The sequence below is a fragment of the Pinus tabuliformis genome, chromosome 8 (genome assembly GCF_031772625.1).
Source record: "Pinus tabuliformis cultivar Carrire ecotype Pingquan chromosome 8, CPIR1, whole genome shotgun sequence".
Taxonomy (NCBI): Eukaryota; Viridiplantae; Streptophyta; class Pinopsida; order Pinales; family Pinaceae; genus Pinus; species Pinus tabuliformis.
This window is the reverse complement of record NC_142294.1, coordinates 1948053829-1948080715: the sequence shown is the minus strand read 5'-3', so window position 1 is coordinate 1948080715 and position 26887 is coordinate 1948053829.

Below are 26887 nucleotides of genomic sequence, written 5' to 3'. Positions count from 1 at the left end.
CTCCTTTGTTATAAGGGTTATGAAGGTGGAGTTGAGGGATTTTGGGATGGATGAGGAGTGTCTGGAGTCTTCCACCACTTCCCAAACCTCTATTTTGATTATTCCCAACAGGCTTTGTAAAATTCTATGGTGAAAGCATCCTGTGCTAGTGCCTTATCATTGGGCATATCCCTCACTGCTTCTTCCACTTCTTCGAGGGTGATCGCTCAGTGTAGAGACTTGTTTTGATCCTCTGTGATAAGCTTGGGAATAGAAGTCATTAAATCCTAGATAGAATCCTCTATATTAATGCTAGGTTCCAAAGCAATTTGGCTAAAATGGTTTATGAGGAGGGCTGATATTTCATGATGGGTTTGAAAAGAGGTCCCTGTTCATCCTTTATTCTTAATATTTTATTAGAACTCCTATGATCAATGGCTGATTGATGAAAGAATTTTGTTTTGTTTTCACCTTCCTTAAGCCACTAAATTCTAGATTTTTGCTTCCACAGAGTTTCCTCCTGTTGGCATCTGGCCTACCAATTCTGCATAAGTATCTATTTTGTTTTCATTGTTTCTTGATTTATATTCCCCTGGATCCATTCCTTGTGAATGTGTTCCAATTGCTCCTCTAGCACATTCTTCTTTTTAAATATGTTGCTAAAGACTTCTTGATTCCAGGATTTTAACCTGTTTTTTATATGTTTAAGTTTAGCTTGGAGAATGTAGATCTTGGTTCCTATTATACTAATCGGTTCACTCCACCATTGTTTTATTTTCGATGTGAACTCTGGATGATTGAGCCAAAAATTTTCAAATCTGAAGGGTTTATTCCTTGGGGTACCAAGGATGGCCGCATTCATTATTATGGGCCAGTGGTCCAAACCTCCACTTGGTAGTATGTCCGAGTCCACAGTAATCCCTTCTAGAAGGATGGTTTCTATCACTAAGAACCTGTCTAGTCTAGAGGCAATTTTCCTATCACCTCCCCTTTTATTGTTCCACGTGAATTCCCTACTCTTGGGGAAGACATCTACAAGCTTGGTTGATTTTATAATGTCTTTGAAAGCTTCAGCATCCCGGTTGAGCGTTTTGATGTGTAGTATACCTAGGGGGGATAATATGGGGTACAAAGTGAGGTAGCCAAGGGAATAATGTAATAATGGAATGGGCCAAAGTAATAAATAAGGTGGTTAACCCATATCATTTAAGGGACCACAAGTAGTTAACATTAATGTAATAAGCCCATGGTATTAGCTAAATGGTATTGAGGGGAACATGGTAATGGCCCATGGTATTGTATGTATGAGGCCTATATAGAGGCTAGAGACTCCCCGTTGAGAGGTGTCAAGGAATATTGTATGAATAGGCATATGGCTTGGGGAGTGTTCTCCTTCCTTAAGAGTGAATGTATGGTGTTTCCCTAACTTAAGGGTTTTGATCAATAAAGAAGCATTTCTATATTCAGATCTTATTATTTCTTGAGTATATTTGTATTTCTCATATATTTGCAGATCAGATCCACTTTTGCCCAAGAAAGTGCTCTGATACCACTTGTTATAGATCTAATCCAAAATTATATGATAATAGAAATAAACTCAAGAATAACAAGATCTGAATACAGAAATGCTTCACTTTATTGATCAACACCCTTAAGGTAGGAAACACCATAAATTCACTCCTTAAGGAAGGAAAACACTCCACAAGCCATATGACGGTTTATACAATATCCCTTGACACCTCTCAACGGGGAGTCTCTAGCCTCTATATAGGCCTTATACATACAATAACATGGGTCATTACCATGGTTCCCTCAATACCATCTATCTAATACCAGGGGCTTATTACATTATTGTTAACTACTTGTGGTCCCTTACATGATATGGGTTAACCACCTTATTTATTACTATGGCCCATCCCATTATTACATTATTCCCTTGGATGCTTCCCTTTGTATCCCATATTATCCCCCCTAGGTATACTACATTCCACCCCCCTTAACATGTTTCATCCCCGAAACATGGGAGGAACACAAATAATAAGATCTACTCAAAAGAGTGGTCCACTGGTACCATGCACATGCATCTAGCCATCCTAGAGAAAGGTGAACCATCGATCTAGCTTGTGCCTTGCTCACTTGAGATGGAAGATGACCGTTGCGGCTTTCCTGTGTGGATCGTCACTCCTCTCTATCTGTCACGTCGGGGTTGTTGTCCTTGTGGCTAATTTGTTGCCATCTTGTTGGTTGTTTTCTTGCGGGATGATGTGGGTGGTGATATACTGAAGTTTTAACCCACGATGTCTCTTTCTTTGTTGCTTATCTTCCAATATCACTTCAACCACTAATTCCTCATCTCATGTATCTGTACCTATAACATTTTCTTCTTCAGCCTCCTTGGACTCTACCTGTACCTGGTTTGATGTTTGTGTTCAATTGTTGACCATCAAGGGATCATCATCTGATGTGTCAGTCCCTGGAACATCTTCTGCTTGGGTCTTAATGGAAATATCCTGCAATGTAATTTTCTACTTTTTATACGAGAGCTTCAGCAATTTCTTCTGCACATTAATATTGACGGTACCCACCAAATCCATCCAAGGATATCCCAAAACAACATCCATGTTATCCATATCTGAAGTATAAAAGTCACAATGCAACACATACTTATCCATAGAAAGCTTCAAATCTTTATAAACTTGAACATCCCCATTATCAACCTGTGTGTTTTCAATGTGTTTTGCTGGAACTTGCAATTTTTTTGCCAAATTAACATTGATAAAATTATGCTTGCAACTAGGATTTATAGACACAATGATCTTCTCCTTCTGAATCAATCCATGAACCTGCAATAAGGAGATACCAGCAGAAAATAACCCTTTAGGTTTCTTGGTTTCCTTCTTTCCTGCAAAAATAAAATCTTTGCTAGGTTTTTTGGTTTCCTTCTTTCTAGTATAAGAACATTTGTCCAAAAGTAGTTCTTCAATTTCATCAGCATGACATAACTTCAGAATCTCACTGTCAAGTGATTTCCACCATATAGTAGCCTCATCTTTCAAATAATACCCTATTTTTTCCTTCCAACACCCTGTGAACTCAAACTTAAGATGTGCTACAAAATTTTCAATATAAGACCCATTATTGTTTCCTGTAAAACCTTATTGTTATAAGCCATGAAGAGGGTTTTTGAAAACAAATTACTTGTAGAAAATTTGAAATGGCCACAATTCAGTCAATATTGCTCAGAATCCCTATTTTGACCTTTTTTTCAGAAATGGAACAACCATTTTGCATCTTCCCATGTGATATAAATCCCGATCTAGCATTGGAATTTCCTATTTGCACTGCAACTGTCTCGCCATCACAAAAAATTGCTGAAAAAATTGCTGATTTTAAATCAGCAATATCTCCCTCATTCGGACTCTTATTCGATTGATTTTTTTTAAATTGGGTATTATTTCACAAATAATCTAGATCTATAATTAGATTCTGTATATTTTGCAACAGAACATACATATCTGCGCCACAAACTCGCTGCCCCAAAAAATGTCTGCAACAACACTGATTTTCAAATTAGCGATATATCCTTCATTTGAACTCCAATTCGGCTGATTTTTTTTTTTTAATAGAGTATTTTTCATCAACAACCCACATCTATAGTTAGATTTTGTAGATTTTTCCCCAAATAATACAAACCTGATCTGCAAATTCTCTGCCATGAATTCTTTTTGCAACACCACTGATTTTTAGATCAGTGATATCTCCTTCATCCAGACTCCGATTTGGCCGCTTTTTTTCTTTTTAACTTGGGTAATTTTCACAAAGAATCTAGATCTACAATTAGATTTTGCATATTTTGCCCCAAAACGTACAGATCTGATATGAAAACTTGTCGCCCCAGAAAGTTCTTGCAAAAAATTAAATAAATTCTCCACTTTTGTGCAAGAAAGTGCTCTAATACCACTTGTTATAGATCTAACCCAAAATTATATGATAATAGAAATAAACCCAAAAATAACAAGATCTGAATATAGAAATGCTTCACTTTATTGATCAAAACCCTTAAGGTAGGGCAACACCATACATTCACTCCTTAAGGAAGGAGAACACTCCACAAGCCATATGCCTATTCATACAATATTCCTTGACACCTCTCAATAGGGAGTCTCTAGCCTCTATATAGGCCTCATACATACAATACCATGGGTCATTACTGTGGTTCCCTTAATACCATCTATCTAATTCCATGGACTTATTACATTATTTTTCACTATTTGTGGTCCCTTACATGATACGGGTTAACCACCTTATTTATTACTATGGCCCATCCCATTATTACATTATTCCCTTGGGTACGCCCCTTTGTAGCCCACATTATCTCCCCTAGGTATACTACATTATGCATCCTTTTTCTTCCATGAGCAAAGCAATCATATTAAAATCTCCTCCGAAAATTGCTTTTGCTTGGCGATATCTCTGCTGCAAGTTAGATAGACTTCTAAGCATTAGCAATTTTGCCTCTAGTTTCTAAGGGACATAGACATTTGTGCAGAGATAGGTGTCTGGATTCCCTACCATTTGGAATTCTATTGACATGTGAGATCTAGTAGCTTCAGAAGATATAAGTTGGAGTACCTGAGGATTCCAAAGAGTGGCCAAGCCCCCTTCCATTCCACTACTTTCTGTCTCTAGGAAATCTATTCTTTTGCCCAATTTTTTATTGATTTTTTTTCATTATTTTGCTAGAGAATTTATTTTCTTGCAAAAAAATCATATCTGGTTGTTCCTTTTTGACCTTTTTCTTTAATAACCATTGTTTTTTAGACTATTTAGCCCTCTAGAATTCCATGAAAGTACTTTCATAATTAACAAATTTTTAGGAAGTGATTGTGAATGCCTCAAGGGCTTTCATCTTACCTAAGTTTTGGAGCATTTAACTAAGCTCTTTTAATGCTTCATCGTTTGTTCTTCTTCCTCTTTTTTTCTAGTTCTTTGGGTGGGTTGTGGTTTGATGCAATCCCTGAGCTCTCACTCCTGGACCCTTTGTTGTTCCCAAGGTTCTTTTCTACATGTCCATTTCTGCTTGTTGTCTTGCTATGAATAACATGTTGATTATGTTCACCTCCTCTTCAGATATGTGTTCTATGCCTTTCTTTTTCCATTGTTCTACCATGTTTGGTAGATCCATACCTTCCTGTTCTAGAATGTTGCTTAGTTCCATTTCGTCGAGCCCCATTTCGCTAGTCATCATTTCTGAATCTTCTTCCAGTCCTTCTGTTGGTCCAGGAGCAAGTGGGATGTTGCTTGATGGACTGGAATTGGGGTCTTTTGTCCTTGGTGTGATTTTGGTCTGGCTGTCTCACAGTGGATCTTTCTCTTGATTAGTGTCCTCTGGTTCCATCTCTGATTCTAACACCTCAAATGCATTGCCTGTGCTTCTGATGGATGTACTTGCTTTATTTTGTTTCCTTTTGTTTGCTCATTGTCTAGCATGATGTCGAATAAAAGCCTCCTTATTCTTACCGCCTATGTTTTCCTTGGGTTTCTCCACCGTTCTATTCATTAGGAATTCTCTGATCAAATGTCCATGTCATGAAATTTCCTACATTGAAATGGGATCTGCTCATAGTCCATAGCCTGAAAATACACTTCATCTCTGTATTCCAACCACAGACCCTCATGTAGATCCCCTAAAACATCCATCTCAACATAGATTCTAGCACAGGATGTGTATCTCTTCTGTAATGTTGCCTCTGAGGCTTTGATGAAGGTACCTACCTTATTGCATATCTGTTCTAGCACTACATGTCCCCAGTAGTCAAGCGGTAGAGAAGACAAGCGAATCCAAACAGGTACCTATTTGAAGGTTTCCTATTCTGGTGCAAAGTTGGGCTTCCAAGGTCTCATGTATAGACCTGCTGAGGTGAAGAAATATGGGTCTCCATCAAAGATGTGATCCTTGTCATCCAGATTGGTGAATACCACCATGAAGAATCCTTTGTAAATCCCCTCTGTGTTTCCATTGCTGCTTGATCCACAAGCACAGGGCTTGTTCTATTTTCCAAAAACCCATAAACTTGCAGATCATTGCATGTTCTATCATGTGTTCTTGGTACGCTTGTAGTTCTGGGTCAGAGATTATTACCTGTAGGTTTTCAATGGCTTTAGGATTGCAATGTCCCTGGTTCTCTTCCTTTTTGGCACCCATAGCTATTCCTTCCTGTTCTACTTTACCTTGGTTCAGATCCTCCTTTTTCCATGTTCACTCATCCTCAAGCTCCTTCTCTTGTGATATCTACTCTGGAAAAGGGTTTTTCCTATCTTTATCTACTATATTGTTGCTGCAATTGATTTGTTTTCATTTCTGGGTGTCTTTGTCCTCACCGTTTAGCTTTTATTTATTGGTAAAACCCTCCTTTCCTGTCTTCTCAGATCCTGAGATTTGCACCCCGTCCAGTGCCATTTTATCCTTTTGCATCATTACCTATTTATAAGATGGGATCCCATTGGACCTCGCGTTTTTCATTTGTTGGGTCAGAACCTGCCCTCTTTTGTAGAGCTCTACAGCTCTGGCGCTTTCCTCCTCCAGATTTGGTACTATAACTACAACTTGATGAGGTATTGTTCAAACGCTAGCTACACATTTATAATGCTAATCATAAGGGTTATACTATTAATATTAGGGTTTCGGTGGCAATCCTAAGGAGGGACACGTAGCAGCGACTGTTTAACTCTTATCATTCTTTGAATTAAACAATGGCGGGGTTTTGGTATCAGGTTTTAATGTGATTTATGTTTTTCAGCCTGCCCTTTGTACTCGCCTTGGGTTTGCAAACATGGTCTATCACACCTACCGAAGGTATTTGGAATTCATTCTTGCATTGTCGTGGTCTGGTTCGACTCTATGGGTGTGTTGTGCTTTCGCTTGGTTCTTGTGATGGTTGGTAAGCGTTGTGCCTTGCTTGCCCCGTATGGTGGTTTGTTAGTGTTGTGCCTTGCTTGTTCCATGTGGTGGTTTACTTTGTTAGTTCTTGGGGGTTTTTAGGTCAATTTTCTGCTTGCAAGTCTATTCATCTATGTCACCTGGCTCATACTTTGTCTCTATTCTATTTTGCGGTGATTGTTTTCTCGATGTTGGGTCTGGTGATCATTTGTATCTATGAAAACATAGGTTCTTACTTTCCTATTGCTTTGGACATCTTAACGAACCCATTCTCAGGTAATTTTCTTTTTTCGGTTTCATTTCCTCCTTTCTTTTTTAAGTCTCTAACCCTTTAACTCCTTGGTGAGCAGGCAAAACTCTCTCATGGCATTTTTTTTAGGAGAAACCCTCTGTTATGAGTCTTAGCTCTCATCCTCTCTCATGGACTTAGACCTTCTCCAGGTAAATCCTCACTTCTTGCTTGGTTATTTGTTTCACTGTATTGTTGGTCTCGTGGCCCTACTTAACTGCTACCCTTTTTTGTGGTGGTGTGCATGTCAATCTAGGGGAACACTCCTCCATGAACTCATCCTTGGGAGTTTTTGAAGGCTTAGGGAAAAACTGGGTAGGGTCTTTCTGTGGATGTATCTTTCTTTTTCTTGCTCTATCTTTAGTTGCGTATAACCCTCGGGGTTTCGCTTCCTCTATGTATGTGTGTGGTTTCAGGGGTGTTCATGCCCTCTCCATTTGACTAGTATTAGTATAGTTTCAAGGGTTTTCATGCCCTAACTGTTTGACTAGTTTGGGGCTGTGAATTGTAGTTTCTGGTTTTCATGGGTTTCAGAACCCTCCATAGTTTTTGGGTTGTAGAATTTGTAGCATGAACTATTAAATTGGAAATGAAATGAATGCATAGCTTATGGTTGAATGTTGAATATAAATGTACCTTTTTTTTTTGTCGAGGAAAGGAAAGAAAAATGTATGTCTATGCTGGCTTTGCCTTTGTCTGGTTCCTAGTTTGAGATGCCTTCTATCACAAGTTTCTTGTCGATGTCATTTAGCTTCTTAATGAGTAATTTTACTGTTTTTCTTTCAATACAATGTGTGAAACATTTATGCACAAGAAAATAAAAAACTGTCCTACTTCCTTAATGACAGATTCTAGATTCATTTGCTTTTATAGATATTCAAGATAATTGTAAATTACAAATCTCGAGTCCTCTCTTCTCTCTAGATGGCAGCCCCTCAATCTAGCTACGATTTTTCTTTTTCAATGCATTACTAGCAGTTTCTTTATAGTTGAGAAACTGTTCCTCAATTACCTTTTAGTTATCTAACATTTTCTTTAAACATGCTCCTAACTAATCCTCTCTTGACTTTCTTGCCTAATTATTAAAGAAAAATGACAGAGTCATCCTTAATTTAATAAAACAAAATAAAATAGAAACTCAAAATGTTTTTCTTTCTTTCAAGAAAAATAAAAACCATTTCCCAGTTGTCTCCTTTTCAGTCTGATGCTCTTGCATCGGGCTCCTGGGGTAAATTAAACTCATGGCTCCTATCCATGAGCTCTTTAATAGAGTACCCGGTGCTTTGAATCTGGCTAGCATATAACCAAGAACTATCTTCAATATGGTGGACCTTCCACTTGACTAGGTACCACAAATATTGTTTCCTTCGAGTCCATCTGGCCACGGGATGAAATGTGCCATTTTGGTGAAATGATCCACCACCACCATGATGGAATCAAATCCCCATTGTGTCTTCGGCAGACCTAATACAAAGTCTAAAGTGACTGAGTCCCATGATCTATTTGGAATAGGTAAGGGCGTATACAACCATTCATTCTGGCTATGTCCCTTTGCAAGCTGACACACTTTGCATCTAGTCACAAACCTATGTACATCTTTACACATCTTCGGCCAATAGTAAAAGTGGCTCAATTGATCCAAGGTATTGTCTATGCCAAAATGCTCAGCTAAACCTCCATTATGTTTTTCCTTGATTAATTTCTCTATAATAGAACATTTCGGAATACACAACTTCCCTCCTTTGAACAACAATCCTTCTTGCATATTATAGTCCAGCCATCTACTATTATCTCTCAACAGTGGATTTATGCAAGCTTCACAGGCTTCCTTAAAATCTGCATCTGTTTCATACAAGTCCTTAAGATGTTCGAATCCTAATACTTGTATTGTACTTTCTTGTAGGATCAAATTCCTCCTGCTTAATGCATCTACCACTTTGTTGGCTTGACCACTGATGTGTTTCAACACAAATGTAAAACTTTGTAGGTACTCCACCCACTTTGCTTGTTTATGGTTCAACTTATGCTGCTGCATAATATACTGTAATGCAAAATTGTCTTAAAATAAGACAAATTCATTGGACAATAGATAATGTCTCCAATGCTTTAGTGCTTGAACCACTGCATAAAATTCTTTGTCATAAGATGTGTACTTCTGCCTACTTTCACTTAGTTTCTCATAGAAGTAGGCTACTGGCTTGTCTTCTTGGTTGAGTACTGCACCAATGGTTGTTCCATTGGCATCACAATGAACTTGAAAAATTATGTTAAAGTCCGGTAATCTCAAAATCGTTTTTCAGTAATATTTCTTTTAAGCAGCTGAAAACTCTTCTTTGTCGTTTCTGTACAATGAAAAGGCTGATTTTCCTTCTTAATGGTATCCACCATGGGTCCAAAAATCCCACTCACATGTAAAAAATGCTCTTCCTTCATCTTGCTGAATATAAGTATATCATCCAGATATACAATAAAAAATTTGCCAATGAATTCCTTCAACATCTCATTCATCAAACACATAAATGTGATGGGGGCATTGCTCAATCCAAATGACATAACCAGTGATTCATATAAGCCTTCATTAGTCTTGAAAGTTGTCTTCCACTCTTCACCTTCTTGAGTCCTGAATTGGTGGTGGCCACTTTTCAGGTCTATTTTTGAAAAATACATTGCTCCACTCAAACAACCCATCATATCATCCATCTGAGGTAAAGGAAGCCTATACATGATAGTGATCTTGTTAATTTCTCGAGAATCAGTGTGCATCTGCTACTCACGTCCTTTCCTGGGAGCTAAAATAGTTGGAGCTGCAGAAGGGCTTAAACTTTCTCGAATTAGTCCTTTATCCAACAACTCCTCCACCTGCTTCCGCATTTCTTCATTGTCCTTCAGACTCATTCAGTAAGCAACTTTGTTTGGTAAACTAGCTCCTGGAATAAAATCAATATGGTGACTAATACTCTACTTTGGTGGTAATTTGTCCAGTATATCATCTACCACAATATCACTAAGTTCCTGCGGCATGTCCTATATCTCTTTAGGTAAGTCAGTGACTTCAGTATGTATTAATATTGGCTTTTTTCTTCGTACAACTACATATCTTACCTCATCATCCTCCATCTGTCGCAAAAACTCTTTTCTACCTAACAGTAATGATTTTTTCCCACTGGTTTTTGCAACATCCTCTTCCTCCTTGGGCAGTAGCGTATGCTTTATCCAATCCTTATCAAACTTGTAGCAATCTGTTTCCCTGTCATGGACGACCTTCCTATCATACTGGCATGGTTTACCCAAGAGAATATGGCACATGTCCATAGGCATGATAACGCAAGTCATGTTATCCTTGTGCTTGCCAATATGAAACTCTACTTCGCACTGCTCATCAACCAATAGTTGGTGACCTTTCTGCAACCGAGACACCCTATATGGAGTTGGGTGCTTCATCTTCTTCAAACCCAATTTCCCCACCATTTTAGTAGCTACCAGATTATCAATACTTCCACTGTCTATGATTAATTTGCAACATTTCCCATGCGACTTACACACAGTCTAGAACAATGCATTCCTCTATGTCTGATCAGCTACCTCCTTAGCTAGTTTCAATAATACCTTGTTCAACACCAAGGCTTCGTTAGTTTCAAGCATATTTTCCACCACCTATGGTGGTGCTTCCACTTAATCGGGCTGAGCGACATATGCTCCCCTCTATCCAGTTTGTTCATTTTCAGGACATTCAAAGGACCTGTGTCCCCACTTGTGACACTTGTAACACTGATAGGCATTTCCTCTACCTCTGCCATTACCTCTTCCTTATTGGTATGGCCTTCCTCCTCTGGTGTTACCTTCCCTTTTAGTATGTCCCGAAGTCTTCAAATTACTGCCCTCCTCATTGCTATTGGTAATCCTACCTCTGCCAAAGGACTGTCCCCTACGTCTGCCACATCCACGTCCTCTTCTAGCATTCTGTTTCCTAGAAATCGTTTCCTCCACCTTCAAAGCACTCTGATAGGCTTCCTCTATGGTCTTAGGGGAAAGAATACTAATTTTATTTAGGATCTCCATCCGTAGACCATTTACAAACCTCATTGTTTTCTCATGGGTATCTTCAACATAACCAACTCTCAGGTTTACTTTATAAAATTCTTTAGTATATTCCTTTACAGTCATCATTCTTTGCCTCATGTTGTGTACTTGTCTATAAAGGGTAATTTGGTAATCTTTAGTCGAAAATTTTCTCTTCATTCTAGCAATCATCTTGTCCCATTTTTTAATAAATGGTTTGTTCAATCTCCTCCTTTCTACCTGTACACTGTCCCACCATAGTGCTGCATGTCCCTTCAACTTGGTGACAACAAACGTGATCCTCTTGTCTTTGTTGATTTGTTAATATTCAAAATATTTATCTAGTTCACTTATCCAGTCTAACAATGCCTCTGTGGACAAAGTTCCATCATAATTAGAGAGCTCCACTCTTGGCTTGCTACTAGCCAAAAAAAATGACCTCAATAGTTTAATATCTCATCCTTATTCATCTGACCCATCCGTCGTGGTTGCATTTTCCTCCTCACTGTCATCCCCACCCTCTGGATCTTTATGCCTTCCTCCTTCCACTGCTGCCAAACTTGCAGTTAAAGTCCTGATTTCTTCTTGTAAACCCATCTGCTACTCTTCTGATGGCTCCACCTCGACCCCTTCTTCCTACCTCCATATTTATTGAGAGAAAGGAACAAACTGCTATGATACCAAAAATTGGTGGCAATCCTGAGGAGGGACATGTAGCAGCGACTGTTTAACTCTTATCATTTTTCAAATTAAACAATGGCAGTATTTTGGTGTGAGGTTTTAATGCGATTTATGTTTTTTGGCCTGCCCTTCGTACTGGCCTTCGGTTTGCAAACATGGTCTATGACACCTGCCGAGGGTATTCAGAATTCATTCTTGCATTACCATGGTCTGGTTCGGCTCTATGGGTGCGTTGTGATTTCGCTTGGTTCTTGTGATGGTTGGTAAGAACTGTACCTTGCTTGCCCCATTTGGTGGTTTGTTAGTGTTGTGCCTTGTTTTTTCCCTGTGGTGGCTTACTTCACTAGTTCTTGGGGGTTTTCATGTCAATTTTCCGCTTACAGGTCGATTCATCTCTATCACCCAACTCATACTTTGTCTCTACTATGTTTTCAGATGATTGTTTTCTTGATGTTGGGTCTAGTGATTATTTGGCTCTATGCAAACACAGGTTCTTGCCTTGCTACTACACTAGATGGCTCAACAAACTCATTCTCAGGTAATTTTCTTGTTCCGGTTTTATTTCCTCCTTTCATTTTTAAGTCTCTAACCCTTTGGCTCCTTGGTGAGCAGGAAAAACTCTCTCACGGTGTTTCTGTTTGGAGAAAGACTCTGTTGTGAGTCTTAACTCTCATCCTCTGTCGCGGAGTTAGACCTTTTCCATGTAAATCCTCACTCCTTCCTTGGTTATCTATTTCACTGTATTTTTGGTCTCGTGGCCCTACTTAACTACTGCCATGTATTGTGGTGGTGTGCAGGTCATTCCAGGGGAACGCTCCTCCATAGCCTCGTCCTTGGGAGTTTTCGTAGGCTTAGGGAAAACGTGCGTAGGGTATTTCCATGGTTGTATCTTTCTTTTCCTTGCTCTGTCTTTAGTGGGGTATAACCCTAGGGTTTCGCTTCCTCTATGTATATGTGTGGTTTCAAGGGTTTTCATGCCCTAGTTGTTTGACTAGTATTAGTATAGTTCTAGGGGTTTTCATGCCCTCCCTATTTGACTAGTTTGGGCCTGTGAATTGTAGTTTTAATTTTTTACGGGTTTCAGAACCCTCCATAGTTTTTGGGTTGTATAATTTGTACCATGAATTGTTAAATTGGAAATGAAATGAATGCACAATTATACTTGAATGCTAAATATAAAAGTACTTGGATTTTTCTTTTTGAGGAAAGGAAAAAAAATGTATTGTCTATGCTTGCTTTGCCTTTGTCTGGTTCCTAGTACGAGATGCCTCCTATCACAAGTTTATTATCGATGTCATTCTGCTTCTTAATGAGTTATTTCAATGTTTTGCTTTCAATACAATGTCTGAAACATTTGTGCACAAGAAAACCAAAAACTGTCCTACTTCCTTAATGGCAGGTTCTACATTAATTTGCTTTTATAGATATTCAAGACAATTGTAAATTAAAAATCGCGAGTCCTCTCTTCTCTCTAGATGGTAGCCCCTCAATCTGGCTCAGACTTTTCTTTTTCAATGCATTACTAGCCATTTGTTTATAGTTGAGGAACTGTTCCTTAGTTACCTTTCAGTTATCTAACATTTTGTTTACACATGCTCTTAACTAATCCTATCTTGACTTGCTTGCCTAATTTTTAAAGAACAATGGTTGAATCAGCCTTAATTTAAATAAAACAAAATAAAACAGAAACTCAAAATGTTTTTCTTTATTTCCAGCAAAATAAAAAACCATTTCTGAGCTGTCGCCTTTTCAGTGGGATGCTCCTCCATCAGGTTTAATGTTTATTTTAGTGTTTATATCATTCTCGTTTATAATATTAATTCCTTGTGTTTAATATTATTCCCATGGGTTTATCATTCCCTTGCATTTATGATATAAATCCCTCAGGTTTATTAATTGAAGGGTTCATGTTACTAAGGTATAATATTATTCACAAGGTTTATAATATTAATCCTAGGGTTTAATTTAAATCTCTTGGGTTTATAATCCATTGGGTTTATAATATTCTGTCAATATGAAAATCAACCATGGTCAACGATGGTCAACCATGTTCAACGATGCTTAACCATGGTCCAATGTCACATTGTGACAAAGATTCTCTCAATATGAAAATCAATCATGGTCAACCATGGTCCAACGTTGCATTGTGACAAATATTGTCTCAATATGAAAATCAACCATGGTAAACCAAGTTTGTTTTAGGGTTTATAATATTTATCTTAGGGTTTATATGCCTTAGGTTTACAATATTAGTCCTTTGTGTTTTGGGGTTTTTAATATTAATCCCTTGTTTTTATTATTTCCTTTTGTTTATAATATCAATCCATTGGGTTTATTAATCTAAGGGTTCATATTCCTAAGGTATAATATTATTCACAAGGTTTATAATATTAATCCTAGAGTTTAATTTAAATCTTTTGGGTTTATAATATTGTGTCAATATGAAAATAAAACCATGCTCAATGGTGGTCAACCATGTTTAATTTAGGGTTTATAATATTTTTCTTGGGGTTTATATACATTGGGTTTAAAATATTAGATCATTGGGTTTAATGTTATTCTTTTTGCGTTTATAATCCCTTGAGTTTTTAATGTTAATCCATTACATTTATTAGTCCCCTTGGATTATAATATCAACCCCTTGTGTTTTTTAATCTAAGGGTTCATATTCCTAGGCTATGATATATATATATATATATATATATATATATATATATATATATATATCTCAATAATTTTTTTTCTAAGTAAAACTGATCTATTTATAAAGACATAATGTACAAAGAGGCTCCGGCCTCAGCGGTATTGGGTCAGTTGTATGACCATTCTGAGCATCAAACCTTGAAATCATGACTACCCCAGATGGGGAAACCAGTCCAAGAACAAAATTAGGTAAGTTCAAGCTACCCTCGCAAGGGCTACAATTCCAAAATTAAAAACTTGTGACCAGAAGACTGTAAATTCGAAAACATATCTCAGAATTTTCCATAGTGAAACAACAATTGGAAACAAAATTCAAAATTCTTGTCGCTCGAGTTGGAGACAAAATTCTGAATTAACCCAACATGAAGCAAATTTCAAATTGACATGTAATGAAACTAATCAGAAACGGATTCAAGGCCTGCCACGTAACCTGGCATGCAGCTGCAAGGTGGCTTCTGTTGGTTCTTCCTCCATAATCGGACACCATCCATATTCCTCACAACCAGTGTCCTCTACATGTCCGCCACTTGCATTTTCCTCAGTTTTAATGCCTTTGGCCTTACCGGTGGCTTCGCCTTCCCACGTTTGCTGTTTGTTCATAGATAGATTGTCGATGTCTCTTGGCGGGCAACCGGAGCTTGGCTCCTTTGGAACGATGACGAACAGAGGATCTGGGTTGATTTCGCCGTTGAACATTGGTTCGAGATAGGAGGTAGGGATTTACCTCAAATCCACCGTGATGGTGGCAATTATGAGCAGCTTGTCCATGGCACATCGAAATTGGAAGTGCGCTTTCTGAGGGGGGGCAATGGTTGCGGTGTGATGGGTGATTCCTCCAGAGCGATGAACCTCACTGGTGCCTGTTCCTCCATGGCCGCTTCGAATGTCTGAATACCTACCAAGGAAGTGGGAATTGAAGGGGCTAGGGGAAGGGGAGAGAGATGGGGAGGTTGAGACAAAAGGTGGCAGGGACACAGGTCAAGTGGCACCTCCTCGACTACCGCTACGCCTGCTCCTCATTCTGTAATGATGGCACATGGTTTTGAGATTGGAAGGCTGCTGATAGCGATTGAAAATAAGGTCAGAAGGCAATCGAAGAGCTATAGAAGGAATGAACAAGGGATTAGGGGCATTCAAATTTGGGTCGGAGGAAGGAGCTGAGACCTCAAAGCGCAAGTGGTAGAGTGAGGACTGAGAGAAATGGTTACCATTGCCCAAGTCGACATAGTAGATGAGTCTGTAGCATCTTCCAGTGGTTGTGTGAAGGCTCATCTCTATTGCAGAGGGATGGGAGGAGAAATTGAGAGGCCGAATGGGGGAATGAGGGGGGATCTGCTCCATATCTCTGGAATTGCAGGGAATATATTGATTTTCCCAGTTGGTTAATGGTGCCAGCCTAAGAGCCGGGACTTGCCATAAAATCACACAGGTGAAGGCACAGGTAGCCATACAGATTAGCCACCTACTTATCCGGCAGCTTGTGTGCATTAAAGTCTTATCTACCACCCGCATTTGGGGGTGCTACGTCCATTTGCACCAGCATGGTGAATTCCTGTTGGTGTGAGGCATCTTTTATAATTTCGAGCAAACCTTTGTGGAGAGGTCTATCGCTCATCACCCCAAGATTGGCTAAGTGGTCAGCCACTTTGTTGTCATTTCTCTTGATGTGTTTGAATGTGATTGCTTTATTAGTTGCAAGCACTTGCTCAATGTGTTGTAGTCGAGCTGCAAGTCACCAGCTGCAAGATAGCTTGTTAACTGGAGTTCCCTGTATGATTTGTTGAGCCATGTTGATGAGGATTTGAGAGTCTCCTTCTATGATTAAGGGGAAGTAGCTATGCTGCTGTGTGAGAATTAGACCTTTCCACAGTCCCTCCAATTCCACTGAGTTGTTGGTGTCCCATCCTAAAGTGCCCAAATAAAGTAGTAAAGAATTGCTAGAATGATCCCTGAAAATTCCTCCGTACCCGGCCTGACCTGGATTGCCTTAGAAGCACCATCAAAGTTGAGTTGGGTGAGTCTTACGGGTGGAGGGCACCACTTGCTGGGAGATTGATGGGCAGAGATGGACTTGGTGAGTGGATCCTGAACCTGGATGGGCTTGAGATTCCAATTCATCCATATATTTTGTTCTTGCGGTTTAGTGGGGAAGTCCTCCTTACTCCAAGATTGTAGTGCCAGGGTTTCCTGAAGGTTGTTTCACAGATTATTCCATATTATTTATGTGGGAGTGGTTTGATTCCTGAATATATGCCGATTCCTCTCCTTCTAGATTGTCCACATGATGAGGCCTGGTACTATTCTCCATAGTGCATTGAGCAGGGGACTCTTGTATGGGTTTTTGGCCCAGTGTCGAATGGTTTTGGTGGTGTCTCCTCTATCTCTGCCATCTTTTTGACATCTGAAAATTGTTTTCTCCCAAAGTTTGTTAGCCAGTGTGCAAGAATCCATGAGATGTAGTATAGTTTCCTCTTGTTGCTCACAGTTGGGGCATCTTGAGGGGCCGTGGAAGTTTCTTTTCCTTAAGTTGTCCCAGGTGAGAATTCTTTTATGGCAGAGTAACCAAAGAAAGGTTGAGATTTTGGGCCAAATTTTGGGGTGCCACACTTTATCCCAAAGAGGGTCCTTATTGGCTGGAGGATTGATTATTAGATTGTATGCCTCTTGTGTGGTAAAGGTGCCATGTGGTTTGTATCCCCAACGTAGTATGTCCTTTTCTTCAGAGTATCTGATCCGCCTATTGGTTAACTCTGTGTTCAGTTCCTTATACATTATTTCTATGCCATTCCTGATAATGTATTCTGCTTTATGCCATTATCTGTATCCCTGATCTAGGGTGGGAAGCTAGTACTGGTTGACCATTTCCCAGCTATGTGCTTCCTCCTCCGCTGTTGGTGGAGGTGAGATTAAGCTGTGGAGATTGGGTCTTTGCTGCCAGGAGTCCTTCCAGAAACGAGCATGATTTCCATCCTTGATTTCCCAAAAGCTGTGCTGGTGAATCATATTTCTGTGCATTCTAGCCAAGTCCCAGATTAGGGAGCCTTTATCCGTGTTTGTAAGCCTGATTAGTTCATCATTTGATCTGTGATCGGCATACTTTGCTCTCCAAAGGATCGCCCAAGGTGTGTGTGGGGCTGATAGCCACTTCCACCAGATTCTAGTGCCCATGACTGTGTTACTATGTTGAGGGTCCTGAAGACCGATTCCCCCAAGGTTTTTTGGGAGGCAAATGGTATCCCACTTGACCAGAGCCCATTTGTGATTCTGTCCCGCCAAACCCCATAGAAAGTTCCTTTGGATATTTTTGATTTTTTTGAGGACCCATTTGGGCGCTGCTAAGATAGAAAACAGATAAAGGGGCATAGATTGCAGTATGGCTTTAATGAGGATTAGCCTGCTAACCATGTTTAGGGCTCTGAAAGTCCAGGAAGTGAGTCAGGATTCAAGCTTGTCGAGGAGGAGTTGCCAAGAAGAGTGCTTAAGGGCAGAATTTGTAAGGGGGGCACCAAGGTACTTGGAGGGGAGAGAGGCAGGAGAGAATCCCAGAATGCAAACTATGGAAGATTGGGTAGTGGTGGGAGTATGAAAAAAGAAAATCTGGGATTTGACTGTGTTGATACTGGCACCAGAAGCAGCGGAGAAATCATCAAGGAGGGATTTGAATTTTCTGGCTTCCTGGACCAAGGGGTGCCCAAATAACATATTATCATCCACAAATTGTTGGTGGGTAATGGTAGGGGAGTTGTGCAGGGAGATGCCTCTAAGTTGATTCTCTTGGAGAGCATGCTTTATAGATATACCCAATCCTTCAGGCATAAGAACGAAGAGAAAAGGGGAAGGGGATCCCCTTGGCGAATGCCTCTAGAGGGTTGAAAGGGGATGGAGGGTATACCATTAACTAGGATGGAGAAGAAAGCTGAGGAGATTAAGCTCATGATCCAGCGAACCCACACAGGTGAGAAACCAAAGGCTGTTAACATCAAATGAATGTAAATCCAACTCAACTTATCAAAAGCTTTGGAGAGGTCATTTTTTAGGAGCATACCTGCTTTTTTATGGTGATTTAGAGAGTGAATGATCTCGTGGGTGAGGATGATCCCACTTATGAATTTCCTTCCTTCAACATAGCTCAATTTTTCTGGTGAGATGAGTAGGTGAAGCAGCGGCTTAAAATGAGTGGCTATAACTTTCAAGGTGATTTTATAGATGACATTGTAGAGGGTTATCGACATGAATTTTTCCAGTGTGTTGGAGTGCTCCTCCTTGGGTATGAGAGTGAAAAAAGTTGCATTTAGGGAGGGTAGCATCCAGTGAAGTGTTCTAGACTCTTAGACTACCTACCAGATTTCCTCTTTGATAATATCCCAGAATTTGTGGAAGAAAGTAGAGGTGAAGTCGTCTCGACTAGGGGCTTTTCCTTCCTACAACTTCTTCATAGTAGATTCGACCTCCTAGAATGTAACCAGATGGAGGATCAGTTGATTATGTTCAACTATGATCACCTTTGGGATATGTGAGAGAATCTTGTCAATTTCTGGCTTTCTGTGATGAAGGGTTCTTGATGGACAAATTTGAAGTGCTTGATGAGTTCTGTTTCAATGTCCCCATGATTTTCTAGTCTTTCTCCTTGTTGATTGTGAATGTAGGTGATTTTCTTATGCATTCTTCTTTGGATTGTTGAGCGATGGAAGAATTTTGTGTTCCTCTCCCCTTCCTTTAACCATCTTATTCAAGATTTTTGTTTCCATGGGATTTCCTCTTGTCTCTCTCTTTCATTGATTTGAGTCTGGATATACTTTTCCTGTTTATTGCGAGCTTCAATCCTGCCTTCGTTGATGATAGTTTGTTGGATTTTCTCCACTTCCTAAGCTAAAGCTTGATGAGCTTGGAAGATGTTTCCAAAGGTTGCAATGTTCCATTGTTTGATTTACGATTTTAGGAACCACAACTTTTACTGAAATTGGAACATTTTGGATCCGGCAGGGGGAGTGAAGCTTTTCTAGGTATGTTGTACTAGATCTTTGAACTGTGGATGGGTCAGCCAAAAGGATTCAAAGCAGAAAGGTCATTTAGTGGAGTTCCCTGGTCTTTACCATTGAAGCAAGATTAGCTAATGGTCTGACCTTGCATATGGAAGAATAGAGGTAGAGAGGTCTCCTCCAAGGTGAATAGCATTATCAGATATCAGAAATTGATCAAGCCTAGAGGCAATCTGATGGGGACCTAACCTTTTGTTATTCAAGGTGAATATTTCGTTGTTGTTGGGTAAGTTGATTAACCAGTTGCTTTGTATGAACTGTTTGAAGTGCTCATGTTGTTGGGAAAAGTATCCAATACGGAATGACCCTATCCCACTCTAAGGGTGATAGTACCTCAGCAAAAATCGAAGCAAAGCTATCTAAGATTTCTTCTTTATGAAAGTAAAATAGGGGAGAAAGAGATCCACTAACCGATGTCTTTCGCTAATGGTTGATCTAATCTTCTCTCCTTGCTGCTTGCCCCCAGCTCCTTGCTCTTTCACTAGCCCAGCTACACCAAGAACCTGCAAAATGGCAAGAGAGGGAAACTACAAGAAGCATACATTCATAATTGATTCAAGGATTAGAATAAATCAAATACACAAGTATAACAATACATCATTGAGACACATGCATATAGAAGAGCCTCAAATGCTTTATTAATGGAAGAAGTAAAGTTCAGGAAGCGATACAACCATAAGAGGCCCAATCCAGCATCACCTTCCCAACAGAAAGAAATCTCCTCTTCACCTCCTTCAAAGAAAATCACCCAATAGTTCTAAACTCAAACCAACATCAATTCTTTACATTCACAAGATTCCAGCCTCCCTAGACCTCATGAGAGAGATCTATATATAGGATTTTTGGAGAAAGGATGAGTCAGCTTGAGAGCTGACTAGTGTCCTCTCTCACTTCAGTTATTCTTCAGTTCTTGAGTCCACTTGGAGGTTCTTGCTTCCACTTGGAGATCTAGACGCTCTTACTCATCACCAGTCGAATTCCCTGATCCAAGTGTCATTTTGGAAGCTTCCTGGGCATTGACACCTTGAGGAATGACTGTGCCACATGTCCAAACTCGCCCAGCGCAGGTAGCCTTCTTTGCAGTTGACATTCAATGCAGGTAGACAGTGGAGCAGTTGACATTCAGCGCAGATGCTCAGTGGAGCAGTTGACATGATCCAAAATTGCCTTGGTTTTGAGTGTTTTCAGGTGGAGAACTTTTATTCAATGCTGTGGTTTGCTGACCTTGTTCCTCTAGGGGTAAGAACAACATGTTTAGGGACTTTGGATCCCTTAGATTATGGACATTTCATTCTTCATGCTGTAAGGCACAAAAATTTCTATAACAGTTGCCCCCTAAAGTATGAGGTCGTTTATCGGGTGAAATGCTTTATCAGGAGGATCCGAAGTTCATTCAATCGCTGAGAGGTGACCTGTAATAAAATACAATACAATACATTATTTTTCATTCTGCTTTCATGATCTAGCTGAGGCGGGCATTCCCATGCTCAGCTTTATAAATTCATTTTGGTACATAGAACAGACGATCGTTTGATGATAGACTGATAATTCTCTGCTGAAATTATCATCCTTTGAGTAGGATGATCATCTGCTGCAATGATGTACATTTCAAATGTCTTTATATTTCCTGAATATATATCGCAGCCCGGATGGATGAAACTAGATCCGGGGTCTTCAAACTCGTTCGATCTTCACTCTAAGTACAAGTCGATCCATGTAAGAATTGCGCTGAAGTCAAACATGGAAAGACATCGCTTGATTACCGGTCAATGATGTAAACTGTTAACAAGCGCGAGAGGAATCACCGATAATGATAATGACCCTCAAGGTACTGCAGTACAATTCACGTGGTGTGAATATAGGACTTGACGTCGAACACCACGCAAAATCTTCTGGTCGAAGGTCATTGATGTATACCTGTCGCCGGAAGTGAGAAACTTGCCATTGAGGCATGCAAGCTTCAAAGTACTGAGGGGGGTGTTCCTAGATCAACTTCTTGGATAATGAGCTGAAGTCGACAAGAAGCGATCCGTCAAAGGAGGGCCTTAATGAATCCCACATCAGTGACACGGAACGGAGCTAATGATTTTAGTGGAGGTGAAAACAATCTGTGACATATGATTCAGGGTGGCGGTCATGGATGGATGAAAGATAATGTATGGCAGTGGATGGGACACGGTTGACTCTTTCTGAACAACATCTCTTGAACATATAACGACACTGATGCGATGGATCGGTAGCATTACCCCAAATGTGGATGGTTTGGCGAGACCATGGTGATGAGACCGGTGAATGAAACAACCCAACCCGATGTGGCATGGAGGAAAAGTGTCATGTCCAAGAGCGACTTGCTACCATTAAAGCTTGGAGGTTCTCCCAATTTTTCCCCAGTCATTTCTGACTAGTACCTCTTTATTTTTGTCAAGCTTGAGGAGGATAACATATGCTTGTTCTATAACCTGCCCTTCGAGCAAGCCCATCGCTATGTTTTAACGAGCCTAGCGATAGGGAAACTCGTTCTCGTCTACAGACAAGTTTGTCGCTATTTAATCATTTTAACGAGTCTAACGACAAGGAAAACTCGGTCCTTTTCATTTTTAGAGAGTCTGAAAAGGTACATAAAGTTAACTCCAAAATTCCTTTTTCGTCATCTAATCCCTTAAGTCCAAAAAAGTATAAAACAATACAGAAGGGATGAGTTTTCGATAACTTTAACGAGCCGAATAAAACAACCGCTCGACCTTTTTGTGCAATAATCCCTCAGGTCCAAAAAGATTAAAATCTAGAGGAGGGATAGCTCTTCCGGTCACTTTAACGAGCTGGAAGGCCAAAACTCGGTAAACTTTTCATATTTTACGAGTCAGATGAAAAGAGCTTAAATAAGACTCGTCTTTTGAGGAACGAGTGATAAACAGGGATAGCAGCAGATTCCAGGTACAGGTTGGAATTTTCCAATCACGGCAGTGTCACAAGGATGGCTAGGTAAAATCACTCTTCGCAGCTGTTCCTCAAAATGGGTAAACAATCATATGGAGGTGAACGATCGGCCAAATGAAAGTGGAGGTGGCAGGTGCAAACACGACCAAGGCTTTTTATGGCTGATAAATTTACGATCACAGTGGTTATTTACCGGGATAGGTTCATTTTTTATTTAAAAATGAGCTTAAACTCTGGAGAAAACATTGCTCACTGCTTTTATTTATTTTTTAACGAGCATGAAGACCGCGTTTAAACTGCTTGGATCTTGCGTTTATTTTTTAATGAGCATGAAATTTATGCTAAAACTACTCGATTCTTATGTTTATTTTTTAACGAGCATGAACTATGTGCTAAAACTGCTCGATTATACCAGTCATAAGATAAGAAATGTCCCCTGTGAGATCTCTATTTTTTAAGGAGTTTCATCTTCACTAAGCTTTACTCCATATCCTTTCTTTATGCAAGTTCGGAAACGACTAATCCCAAAAATAGATAAATAACCGCTCTTAGCTTGCACTCCAAAAGGTTTGCATGCCCCCAGGTATAAAATACAATTTCAAGGTTGCCCCTCCTCTCTCCCACCTCTGCTTTTCTTTGGGTGTTCACAGCTACTTGTCGTCTTTCTAGTCTAATTTTAACAATACTTGTCTTCTCGTTACTTTTAACGGGTCTTTTGCAAGATCGCAAGAGAACAGCTACTTGCGACAAGAGAACAACTACTTGCGACAAGAGAAGAACACTACTCAAAGACAAAACATTAGTGTTATTGAGGGAGGCTTACCTCTTTCTGGTTACCCAAAGATTGTTTCGTTAATCTTTCAAACAAAACATTTCCTCGGCACTGTCTACCGAAATAGACAGGGGTGAATGACTCTTGTCAAACACGTAACTTTGACAAAAGAATCCTATTCTAGAACAACCCCTCTTCCATCCACGGACGGGGTACGGACTAGTCATATTCTCTCGCGGAAATTCTACCTTATACCCAAGGTTTTCCCTGCCCGAAGCAGACCAGGATGCATGCCCCCTAGGTTCCAGTCCCATCTTTCTGAATCACTCGCACTCATCGGGAAGACGGACTGGGGGTGGAGACATTTCTTGATTGAATAGACCATTCAGGGTTGGTATGTGACTATTTGCGATGCGTGATCCCGGAAATGAAAGTTGGTCTACGAGCTTGACCATTTTCCTTCGTGTGGAAAACACATTACTCTAAAGAGTGAGGAGACTATTGCTCCCATGCAATATATATAGTCTCGTCCAAGGAGTAGGTTATAATCCAAGGGTCCTTGAACGACCATCACGTTCATTTGAACGACCTTCCCTTTCAATGTAACAGGCACATTGGGGAGGATCCCTAATGGTCGACTAGTTCCTTTATCGAAACCCGAGAGATTTCTTATCTCAGGCAGAAGCGCCGGGGAACCCAGTGCTTTCCAAGCAATAGAGGAAAGGATACTCACAGATGCCCCTTCATCAATGATAGTTCCAGCCATTACCATTCTGTATATTTGGACTATGCTTCTGAATGGTATACTGGCTGGCAACCGGGGTCTGCCTAGTTGGTTCCAATCAAAGGACACAACCAGGTTGCTTGGTGGTGGGACCGAATACACGGCCGGATATGACCCTGACGATGTTCCTTCCTGCGATAAAGGAATGGGCGTATTTCCCTGATGCTCGTCAGAGTCTGTGTTGATGAAAAGAATCTGGATGGTGTCATCCTTATTTTCTTCAGTGAGGGTGTCATTTGAAGATGAATCTTCAGTGACGGTGTCATTTGAAGATGAAACTTCTGAAGGGAGAACCGGGTCAACTGTCATTTCGACCTTTAGACTTTCATCCGGTCTGGATTCAATAGGTTCATTTTCAATGACTGATGCTTCAGCTGACCACTTGAGTGGGCCAGCTGTATTTTCAACCAACGAAGGACTTGGCACGAGTTTTTTGTATCCAGGAGGAAGTCTCAACGGTGAAACCGGACGATCTTCCAAAATTCTCTTCGCTTCGTCTAAGAAGGGACAACGATGGATGGCGTGATCGCCTTCACACAGTCTGCAGGGGGATCTTGCTCCCCCTCTTTGTCTTGAACCTTCACTTTCGCTGGTTGACGGTAAGCATTCAACATGGCTATCAGAGGTTGATGCTCTCGAACTGTGCAAACGAGGGGACCAGTCCCTTAGTATCCGGGGAATACAGGGACAATCTCTATGGAAGTGGTCTCCTCTACATATGACACATGGCGATTTAGGCCCGGTCTGTGTTGTTTGTGGATTTTTGTCAGATGTCTTTTGCCTGCCCCGAGTCACCTTAGGCTCCTTCTTCTTCTTCTCTCTCTTCTTCTTCTCCTTCTTCTCCATGGGAGCTTAGCTTTTGCCGACTCTACCTTGCGAAGATGAAGGATTGGAGGAAGAGTTATAGGAAGTAGAAGGCTGGTGGGCAGCTCTAGACTGATCTAACTGTTGACTCGACTGTTCAAGAACCATGGTGTTCTGAACTACATTGGTTGAGAATAGCCAAATTGGCAGGCCAATTGTCAGTCCTGGAAGCGACAATGTGGCCATGTGGGACGCACCAACTTCTCCCCAAGAGGAGAAAGGACTAGGATTTCCATCATGTGGAATTCCTTGGTTGGTGTGTTCCATGTTCTCGACCTACAGATCAACGCAGGAATAAGAGGTGATTATGTTCCATTTAAAATAAATTTTATAACTACGCTTTAGACACAACTTGCTTTTTCACTCTTTAAGAGTCGAGAAAAAGCTAAATATGACTCTAGTCTCCTCCGATGTTTTAACGAGCCCGAAGTGACAAATGCTAGGATGGACTTTTTCAGTTATAGAGTTTGAAAAAGGCCAAAAGAAACTACTCTGGAGTTCTAGGCAGAGGGTGTGCCAAACTTTTCGCAAAACCACAGAATACGTTTTACGGTACAGGTGGTCGATCTTCGTGAATGCTGTGTTCACTGCATTGCGATCAGTAGGGCGGCCGACACAGCTTCCTATGGATAAAGGCTTTGTTCCTATAGGGGTCTCCCAATATATACGCGACGGTACGTGGGAGCACAAGTCCGTATTAATGCCACCGACTCTCAGGAGGAATCACCCACCTTCTTCGAGATCAACAGTCACTATGTTTAACGACGCCGGAACACGTCTCTACCTAGACCTCTATGTGTTTGCATTATGTTTCAAAGCGTTGTTATGTAAATTCAATTTATTTTAGGTTGATCTTGTTTAGCAGTTTGCCTTTATGGATCACCACGAGATGTATGATACAACTCCTAAATGCAGTCTAAAGATGAGAAGCAAGCTTTTTCAATCTTTTCAACTTATGAAAATCTTAACTACTGAGGGAAAAGAAAGACATCATCTTTTCACACAGATCATAGAGCACACACTAATGCACTTTTTCCTAAATCAACATGCAAGCTGTCAAAATGCACATGCACAATGCATGTATTTCTTTTCTCTTTCTTAATGTTGATGTACTAAAAAAAGAAAGCTGTTGTATAACTTTGAATTCAATTTCAAGTGAAAGCAAACAAGCTTCTGTCCAAAATCAAAAGACACCTTAAGATTTACTTGTTTCAACACTAGAAATACATAAATTCAAACCATATGACGAAAGCAAAAGCTTAATCAGCTATGAACAGCAAACAAACTAACTCTTAAGATCAGAACGACACTTATCATAGGTCTAGATCTAAGAGGCCACAGCAAGACTAATTCACTTTCGTTATGGGAAACTGCAAATGATATAAGAAATACACAAAGAACAAATACAGTTTCCTTATACAACCGAGGCGAAATAGTGGCAAAGAAAGGTGGTTTCAGATAGGTACATTGACTGATAACAAGCTGCAAAAACAAGGATGAAAACAGGGCAATAGAAAGCAGAGAACCCCAGTTGCACAAGGCAAAACTGGTTCAGTGCAGGTAGTACACTGTCAGTTTGACATTCAGCGTAGGTAGCCCCTTCGGGACCTACGATGAAATGCAAAATTCCTTCACAGTGCCTGCAATGAAGAGAGAAACTTTCGTTTTTCTCAGGTTCTGGGTCACAGATTGCTCAAAAATCAACAGTTTTTGGCCAAATCAAAAGCTATCAATCAAGTACACACTAAGGGATGAAAAGGAGGATGAAAAGCTATCACTAAGAGTTGTTCAGAGTCCTTGTGGATCAGCTCTTCAAATCATAAACATGCCCAGAAACTGA